A 10,649-nucleotide genomic window follows, 5' to 3' on the forward strand; every position below is an offset into this window, starting at 1 on the left:
CCTAGGGAACTTACTAGTGCAACAGTAATACATTATTAGGCAATATGGGGGTCAGTAGAAGAGCCCCTTTTAGCTGCTGACTTGCTTTGTGACTTTGGGAGTCACTTTTCCTTTTATGTTATTCATTGTGTACCAGCAATGAGCACTTAGACATGCAATAAATGTTTGTTGAATAAGAGGGTCCAGTTTATGCATCTGTAACTTGAAGGTTTGAGATGGCACCTGTAAATTCCTTTCCAGATTGAAAATTTTACTGTACTTTTAACCCCGTCCTATTCTTCCTACCCTTTCACGATTAATGCCAACGTCCCCACTTTTCTTCTTCGTGCTCTTTTTGTTCCCCGGTAGGAGGAAGGGTGGCATTTCATTCTCCATGAGGGCCTTTCTGAAATTCTTTTTACATGTATTTCCTTTCAAGTATAAGCTGTTGTGTTTCATTATTTTCACATCCATGAAGTTAAACCTGAGTACTGGCAAGTAACAGCAAGGTCGGCAGTTCTAACACACCAGCAGCTCTGAGGAGAAAATACAGCTCCGTAAAGATGCATAGTCTCAGGAACCCTATGTAGGTCCCCTATGTAGGTCTCTATGAGCCAGACTTGACTTGATGGCAGTGGTTTGGTGCTTGGTTTACCGACTGCAAAATAGATCTTCACTGCCCCTTCTTGCCAAGAAGCCGTGTTGACTTCCCCAGACCGGATCTCTAGCTCCAAAGTGTTTTCTAGCACTTCTTGACGAGTGGAAACCTCAAGCACTTCATCTGGGCCTGGCTAATAGTTTGAAAAGATTCAGGATTTTTCCTAACCTGCCTGTGGTAAGGTTTGTAATGTTTTTCCCTTTTGTTTCCTCTGACAGGTAGAAAGCAGCAGCCAGACAGCAAGTACTCCCTACGTTTCCCTAGTGGGCAGGGCTCCGCGGCTGGGGAGGAATTGTCAGTGAGGTAGCAAGAGAGCCTTGCCTTTTAGGTAGTCATCCAGACGTCCAAGATGTGCTGTAAAAAAGAAAAATCTATTACTGAACCTAAAGAAAAATTTGAAACAACTTTCATTTTTGTTCATTGTCTTCCAGGTCACATAGCCATTTATGGACATGGTTACATCACGTATGTGCCATTTGAATTTAAATAAGAAACTGCCAAACACAAAGCTTGGGCAACACAATAGAAACTAGTGGTGAGCCCTTTAATTCAAATGTGCTTGACACAATGGATGAATGTGTGGATTGTGATAAGAGATGTAAGAACCCCAATAAAAGTATTTAATAAAAATAATAAATAAACTCACTTTGAAAAAAGAAGAAATGGGAAAGATTTAAAAAAATTAAAGAATAATTTGATACAGGCCCTGATTGCACGGTGTTCTTTTAGCATTTTAGGTGTGATTGTAGATATCAAGTTCGAGCTATTCTTCATTAGTAATATTTAAGAATATCCATGTGGGAAAGATGTTTGTGTTGATCAAAAGGACCTGAAGGAGGCTTTGGCAAGATACAGATGTTGCCTATAAATCATGGGTATTGTTTCTAGTATTAAAAAATATATTAAAAGACTCATTTTAGAAAAAATATATGTCTTACATCTTTGTCAGTACTTAACTTTTTAAATCATCTTCTACAGAGCGTCCAGATGCTACCAATGTTTGGCTAATATCCTCCTTGGCCTTGCTCTGTGCCTGCGCTCATTCTTCGAGCATTTCATTTTATCAGGTTGCTTATTTATTTCCCTGACTTCCTTCTGTGGATTCTAAGCTCCTTAGACTATCAGACACTAGTAATAAAAGGGGCTTGTCCTCAGAGAGGGGTTGGAGAAACCATAGTTTGTCTTCCACAACAGACTGGGGGTGGCTGCCACACACAGGTGGCTTCATCATGTGTTGTTGGGCTCCCAACTCTGAAGCCATTAGTTGAGGATAGCAATCAGAGACCCTTGGTGAATTAAGCTTCTCCTTGAAGAACCACAAAGATACCAAACAAACTTGGGGATCAGGGTGGGAACACCACACAGAAATGGAACCTTACCTTGTACACATACTCATTTTGTAAAGAATGCACCGTGAAGCCGCTATGCTGCATGTTATGGATTGAATGTGTCTCTGTAAGATACATGGTGGAAACTTAACCCTGATACATGTGGATGCAACCTATTTGGCAATAAGGTCTTCTTTTTGTGTTGACAAGGCCATTTTCCTTGTCAGGTGTGTTGTAAACCTAACCACTTCTGAGTGATAAGGAGCAACATAGCCCTAGACAAAAGCAAGCACAAGTGAGAGAAGATGATGCCATGCTGGGTGTAGATCGCCAAGGAGCCCGGAAGGTTGGTATACCACCCCAGTCCACCCCACCCCCGAATGGCAGAATCTTCTACCACGGGTACTCTAATTTCATACTCTAGCCTTCTGAATAGTGAGGAAATTATATGTTTGTTTGCTTGTTTTTTAAATCCACCACTTGTAATACTTCCATTGCAGTAATACTAGGGAGCTAAGATGCTATGAATGTGTCCAAAGCTATTAGGTAAGAGGATCCAATGATGAGCACCCTCGACGTGAACCCTAGCGTCAGAATTAATGGGAGACATAGACATTGATCAGCATGATGAAAACCAGATATGCCAACAGGAAAAAGCCCTGGGTGCTATGTAAAAGGCTCATAGTGGGAGGTTGGATTGGGAGGGCAAAGGTAGGAGCACTTCCATGACAAAGTGAGCTATTGATAAATAGAAAGACTAAGAATGAACTAGGCTGAGTTTGGGCTGAGGTGAATTAGAACACAGATTATTAAGTCAGATAGACTTGCATTTGAACCCTGACCCAAATGTCTAAGGGCTGGGGAACCTTTTTTCTTTTCTTTAAATCATTTTATTGGAGGCTCATACAACTCTTAACACAATCCATCCATCCATCCATCGTGTCAAGCACATTTGTTGCCAACATCATTCTCAAAACATTTTCTTTCTGCTTGAGCCCTTGGTATTAGATCCTCATTTTCCCCCTCCCTTCCTCCCTCATGAACCTTTTATAATTTATAAATTATTATTATTTTGTCATGTCGTACATGTCTCCACCTACTTTTTTGTTGTCTGTACCTCAGGGAGGGGGTAATATGTAGATCATTGTGATCGGTTTCCCCTTTCCCCCTCACCTTTTCCTTATCCTCCTGGTATCTCTACTCTCATTCTTGGTCCTGAGGGGGTTATCTGTCCTGGATTCCCTGTTTCCAGCTCTGATCTGTACCAGTGTACATGCTCTGGTCTAGCCGGATTTGTAAGGTAGAATCGGGATCATGATATTGGGGGGGAAGGGCGGTGGAACATTAAAGAGCTAGAGGAAAGATGTATGTTTTATCGGTGCTATACTGCACTCTGACTGGCTTGCCTTCTCCCCGTGACCCTTCTGTAAGGGGATGTCTAGTTGCCTGCAGATGGGCTTTGGGTCTCTACTCCGCATTCCTCCTCATTCACAATGATACGATTCTTTGATGCCTGATACCTGATCCTATCGATACCTCCTTATCACAGAAGCTGGTGTGCTTCTTCCATGTGGGCTTTGTTGCTTCTGAGGTAAATGGCTGCTTGTTTATCTTCAAGCCTTTAAGACCCCAGACGCTATATCTTTTGATAGCCAGGCACCATCAGCTTTCTTTACCACATTTGCTTATGCACCTGCTTTGTTGTCAGCAATCATGTCGGAAGGTGAGCATCACGGAATGCCAGTTTAATAGAACAAAGTGTTCTTGCATTGAGGGAGTACTCGAGTAGAGGCCCAATGTCCATCTTCTACCTTAGTACTAAACCTATAAATATATGCACATAGATCTATTTCCCCATCGTCATATATACATATATTTACATATGTACATGCCTGCATTTAGACCTCTATAAATGCCCTTTGCCTCCTAGTTCCTTGCTCTTTTTCCTTTGACTTTCCTCTCAGAGGAACCTTTTTTCTTTTTTAGGGGGGAACCTTTTTTCTACCAACGGCCATTTATAATATCAGTTGCAGGCCATCCTGGCCAAACATTTAATGAACTCATCCCTAATGTGATGGCCGGGACCGCTTTTCATTGGTGAGGTATCTGATGTTAGCTTGTGTTGAGGACAATCCTCACTTCGGGTCTAAGTCATGAGCTTGACCAGGGTGCTTCAATACTGTCAGTGTCTATCCTGATTTTTTAATGGCCTTTGCACCTAGTAACCTCTCAAAATCCGACTATTCTTAGCTGACCCATAGATCTGATTTGAGCTCATAGCTAACATCAAGGTGAATGAAGCCTGCTCCCCAGTTAGGACACCCTAAGGAGCTGGCAGGAGGGGTGTGAGTCTTGCTTAGTTCATGTGTTGGTTCTCTTGGAAAGTAGGGCAGGTGTGGCCCGAGCGATAACTGAGCAACAGAGACCCTTATCTCAGTCAACCTCCCTGTCACAGTATGGCGTGTCCCTCCTGGTGAACTCAAGGAGAGCTACGGACAAACGGCCAATCCCTACTATTTGATTCCTTTTACATTCTCCACCAGCAGTTCCCTAAAAGCCAGCACACACCAAACAACCAAACCCACTCCGTCTAGTCCCTCCTGACTCAGTGATCCAATGAAGGGTTTCTGAGGTCGTGACTATAGAAGCAGATAGCCTTATGTTTCTCCCCCATAGTAGCAGGTGGGTTTGAACCGCGGACCTTGTTAGTAGTCCCACACTTAACCAATAGCACCACTAGGGCACAGCACATTTATCTACAGATGTGTTTCGCCAGTATTGAAGTACCCCTGCCATGCTATAAAGAGACCAAGTAGCACATTGAGTAATGGTGACTGGCCAATAAAGCAAAATAGTGACATAATTGTCTCCTTGCCTCCGCCTCAATAATTAGAGTTCATGTGAAGATAGGAAGTGATTATTCACCTTAATAAAGGGTTCACACTTATCTGGGAGTCAGCACCAACTCATAAACTTCTTTTTAAATTGTGTACTTAAAATACACTTTGTTGGCATAGGGCAGTTTGCCGAATTCTGGAGGGATTTTATTTATTAGGCCCTCCCTCAAATCTGTCAATGATGTGACCCAGCAGAGCCAGTGGCCTAAGAATGGCTTCTCTTTCCCCTCATTTTCTTTGGAGCTGGTGGGCATTGATTGGACAGGAGGTCCCTGCCCTCCTTCAGAGCCTCTCAGTGGACTGCTAGCAGGCTTGCTGCCCCCATCTTCCCCCCACCCCTGAACTAACTCCTCTCTGAAGTGGAAGCCCTTCTGTGACCACGCTACCCCCCAATGTTTCAAGTTTACATATATAAATATGTGTCTGATTGTATGACAGGGCAAGAGTTGTTTCTGAAAGACCTACTAACTTGGCAAGTCGTCTCGGAAGTAGGAGCCAAGCTACAAGGAAGGACCAAAGGGTTGTGCCCATGAGAGTCTTTAGGAAGAATATCAGGTACACTCTGTGCTCACCTTGTCTCTGTGCACTCACTCTCCATCTTCAGTCTTCGGGCGGGCTGCCGTGTGCAGCTCAGGCTCCAGTGCTAGAGTTCTCAGCCATCAAAGGCAGAGGGAGAGCCCACGGAGAAGAGAGGGCTGGAGTGAGGCAGCATTCATACTCGACTAGAGGAGAGCCTTTAGCCACCTGTTGATGTTGTGCTATCGTTCTGTTTCCTTGAGGGGCGGGTACAGTGACTTCTCCCCACAAGTGTAGCAGTCCAATACATTTTTGCTGAACACACGAGTAAGTAACCAAAGAAAGGAATTCTTTGCCTGAATGTTGGCTCTTTGATCTAAACAGATGGCGAAGGTAGAAGGATGCAAAGGTTTGAGGCATTTGGAGAAGGTGGCTGCAGTGATTTGTAGAGGAAACAAATGCTTGTGGATAAATATGAACTAAGCATTACTGATTTTGGATTAAGTCCATTTTCTGTAACACTTTGAAGAAATTAGTCAGGATCAAGCTAGTGGTCTTGATCCTAACAGATTAGACAACTGTTAAGTATCCTAAGGTATTTATGTTATCCTTTTCTGACATTTAACCTGCAGGGTACTGAACAGTGATGCTGGGGGTTTAGGAAGGAAACATTCCCTGGAAGAATGAGCTCTCAAAGAACACACTCTTCTCAGGCTCAAGATCTGCGAACCCCATACCTCCAGAGCAGCGCCTGCACATGTACAAGGAGCCAGCAGCATCTAGCTCCATTCCTTTAGTTTCTTGTTATTTTTCAGGTCAACAGAGCAAAGGAAAACATTTTTAAAATCCTAGATAACTACCGTATATACTCGAGTCTAAGCCAACCTGAATTATCAGCTGAGGCACCTAATTTTACCACAAAAGCTGCATAAAAAAATGTGTTGAGAACAAAAAATCGTACCATAGTGAATGATGGGGGAGTACAGAGTGGAGATCCAAAGCCCATTAGTAGGCCACTGGAGATCCCCTTGCAGAGGGGTCTCAGGGAGGAGATGAGCCAGTCAGGGTACGTGTAACAATGATGAGAAATACAACTTTCCTCTAGTTCCTAAATGTTTCCTCCCCGCTCCCACTACCATGACTCGAATTCGATCTTGCAAGACTGGCTAGACCAGAGGAGGTACACTGGTACAGATAGGAACTGAAAATACAGGGAATCCAGGACGGATGAGCCCTATAGGACCAGTGGTGTAAGTGGCAAAACAGGGAGGGTAAAGGGAGAATGGGTAGGAAAGAGGGAACCGATTACATGGAACTATATCTGACCTCCTCCCTGGGGGACAGACAACCGAAAAGTGGATGAAGGGAGACGTCGGACAGGGCAAGATATGACAAAATACCCATTTATAAACTATCAAGGGCTCACGCGGGAGGGGGGAGGGAGGGGAAAAATGAGGACCTAATGTCGGGGGTTTAAATGGAGAGAAAATGTTTTGAGAAACGATGTACAAATGCGCTTTACACAATTGATGTGTGTATGGATTGGGATAACAGTTGTATGAGCCCCTAATAAAATGTTTTTAAAAAAAATGTGTTGAAAAACTTGGCTCACACTTGAGTATATACAGTATTTCATGCCAGTAGAGCCTGCCTTGTCCAGCCAGGTGGTCTCCTGATGGAGTCGAGGGTACTGCATTTCTTCTTAGTAGTGGCTCTGAAACCTTCCCTGTTGGTGCTGTCCATTAGGTGGTGCACTGGTGGCACAGCGGCTAAGCGCTAATATGGTAACAAAAACACCGGCATTTGGAACCCAGAGAAAGTCCTGTAAAGATTATAGCCTAGAGTCAGAGGTGACGTGCTGGAAATAAAGTATGCTGTGTTCTGTTTTGGTTAGCAGTGATGTACAGTTTGCTCATCTATACAATAGGAAAGGGGTTTGTTGTTGGTGTTTATTTAAAATATTAGACTTCACCTGAGATAATCTTTAAACATTAATCCAGAATATTTCCATAGTCCTCTTAAAACCAAAGAATAGTTGAGTTTCACTGGTGGAAGAGGTCTGCCTTGAGCATTATTCTCTTTCATAGTCACCCTGTAGGAGAGATGAGAATTGTTCCAAAGGGTTTCTGAAGCAGTAAATCATTACAGACACAGATTTCTGTATCTTTCTCTTACAGAGCATGGGTTTGAACAGCCCAGTGCTTAATCCACTGCACTCTATGTGGGATCAAATTGACAATAGCAACTCAAAAGATTAGATACGAATTTTAGGGGACAGTGGTTATTATTAACCAGGGAAAAACAGATCAGAAAATGTGAGTGAGAATGACTGTATATTCAAAGACTATAACGAATGTCCCAGAATTACACACATAAAAGGTGTTGAGTTACCGTGTTTTTTTAGTTGAATTAATGTATGTTTTGCCATGTGTATTGTCAACAACATAATATTAAAAAAAATCTAGAGAAAAATATTGGAGACTCTAACTTAAAAAAAAACAGGTTCCCCAGATAATAACTGGTTCTTCTCAAATCCAGGCTCTTCAGAGGCTCGTGATCACATAGACTAGGGTGTCCTGGGTGCATCCGCCAGGGATGGAGAAAGTCAGAGTGGCCTCTCTACCTTACGTTTGGTTGTGGACAGGAGCTCTTCCTGCTCATTGCGCCTGTGATTTCTGCTCCCGAAGAGCCTGCATAGCCAGATGGTTGTCGGATGTGGGGCCTTAGCACGAGGGTTGCCAAACAGTACATAGCAATGTCTGGACAAAGGGAAAGCCTCAGAGATGGAGCGGAGCTATTTACCAGTTGCGAGTTGCTGTGAAAAAGTTTCACACTCGTGGCAAATCCGAGTGTCGGTAGAATCATCCTCCATAGGGTTTTCTTTGTGTGTATGTATGTGGGGGTGAGCCGGCTCAGTAATTTCTATATGTACAACTCAACGACCTTGTTTATGTTTCCCAAGTTACGCAAGCATTCTCTCTTTTTCCAAATCATTCTACCTCCTTGACCATAACCTCAGGGCTCCATAGGTAAAACCTCCCGTGTTCCCATCTCACCATCTCTAGTAACCACTCATAACCTTTGCTTTCTAGAGACTGGGTTCTGTCAGACCAGGGAGAGCTGTCTTTTTGTGACAAAACTAGTTCACCCACGCGCTTCCCAGGGGCGTTCTCAACGGCCGAGTTCTCAGAATCCGTCACCAGGCATGTTTCCTGAGATGCCTTGAGGTAGATTCAAACCACCCACCTTTCTGTTAGCAGGACTAACAGAGTATGTAAGCTGTTTGAACCACATCGATTCTCTAAGATATTTGGCAATCATGGAATAACTGGTAATCTTATTTGCTTTGCCTGTTTCCTACATAAATATAAATTATTATATTAATCAGTATGTTATAAAGTAGATGAGGGGGTTTTCAAAAAGCTTTTGAGAAATTCCATTATCTCTTAATTCCACTTTTCCTACAGGCTTTCTGAAGTCCCTGCTTGTTACAGTGAATGCAAAGCACCACTTACTGCAGTGTTTTGAGTTTCAGACATCTTCTTGATTCAGACTCTACCAGCTAGGACCTATCAAAGTACTTTCCAAACACAGCCGCCTAATTCTTCAGGGAGAGAAGTTGTCCTCTAAATCCCCGTTTAAATCTGAGGTGCATTTCCTCTGCTCTGTAGCCTGTGGAGTGTTTCATTGGAGGCTACTTCTTGGTACTTAATACACCATGATCAATAATGCCATGGATTTATATTGAAAATTGCTGGTCTATACACTTATTTTTGGATGTGTGGAACTACTAAAAATAAGCAGCAGCACTCCAGCTAGCCTTACAGGGAATCATTGGGTTAAGCATAAGCCCTTCGTTAGTTGACAATCAGAAAATCATACCACCTGGGCCATCGGATATACTGAGTCTACATCTTGATTCCTATGGGTTGTTCTCTTTTTGAAGAAGTCGGCGCCTCTTAAAGCAATGGGTGATTTTTAGATGGGGGTAGGGAGAACATCTTCTTGTGCCATAACTAAGGACGGAGTGCTCAAAAAATGATGGGGAGATGCCATTAAGTTGCAGTAATTGTCTTGCGGGAGCTCTCACTGGCCAAAATTGTGTCAATTCAGAACACTGAAATTATTATAGTCATATTTGTAAGCAAATGAAGAATTCAGGGGTTCATACTAGTAAAAAGTACTAGTAGACACACATACATATGTCTACTTAAATGAATAAGAAAGAAAGGAAGAGATCTTCCTTACCGAAGAATGCCAACCAAAACACGTAGAAGAAACGATGGAGTTAGAACATCAGAAATGTACAATTATCAGTACTAATGCATTTGCTAAGAATCATGCTAAAAACTGTAGGTGAAAGTTTATAGGAATTTACATAAGCTCAGTCTCTTTTCTAAAATTACTTATTCGCTGCCAAGAACATGGTGAATTTATAGTAGAGAACCTCAGGAGCACCATCCTGACCAAGGACTCCTTACCATCACCAAGAATGGGGCAAAACAAGTAGTCCCGAGGTGCAGTGCTGTCCGTACAACATCTCCTCTGTGGTATCCCTGCCTGCTGCAGGTAAAACAAACAACAAACATGGAACAACCTAACAAAACAAGACCCTCAAACCAAGGGAAAATCTAACTGGCCCGTAGTCTCAAAAATGGACATGTCATAAAGGACAAAGAAAAGGCTGAGGATCACTTCCAGATTAAAGGGGTCCAACGATACCTGCCAACTAAATGCAACGCCTGATCTTGGAGTGGTGAAGAGCACAAGCCTATCCTAAAGTGCACGTGTGGCCGGAGGTGACCAACGGATGGGTTGGCGATGAAGACTGGAAGGAGGGCTTTGCACTATTCCTGTGACCATTTTCTTATTAAAACGCTTGGCATTGGACTACACTGTGGTTAAATTCCTTTAATATTCATAATGACATTTGTATAATACAGAAAAGCAGCCCAGTCCCCATATTCATTACAATTCCTAATATTTACAGTGGAGTTGGAGTTGGCCAACTGGATATTCCAATCTAGAGGTTTAGATACAGTGGTCACAATTACAAAGAGCTCAACATCAGCACTGCCCTTAAAGGACAATCACCATGGGAGCAAAGCAGAGGCCAGGAAGATTAGCGAAATGCTTTGTTTAATCAAAACTCGTAAGGAACACAGAAATTATCCCAGAAAGCCATCAGGTGCACAGTTAGGGAGCAAACGACCACAATGTTAGCAACGGGGCGGCATTCAATAGGTTACTAACTTGAGTTCTACATAGTTT

The sequence above is a fragment of the Echinops telfairi genome, unplaced genomic scaffold (assembly GCF_000313985.2).
Source record: "Echinops telfairi isolate 266 unplaced genomic scaffold, ASM31398v2 ScPeMD7_18;HRSCAF=68, whole genome shotgun sequence".
Taxonomy (NCBI): domain Eukaryota; kingdom Metazoa; phylum Chordata; class Mammalia; order Afrosoricida; family Tenrecidae; genus Echinops; species Echinops telfairi.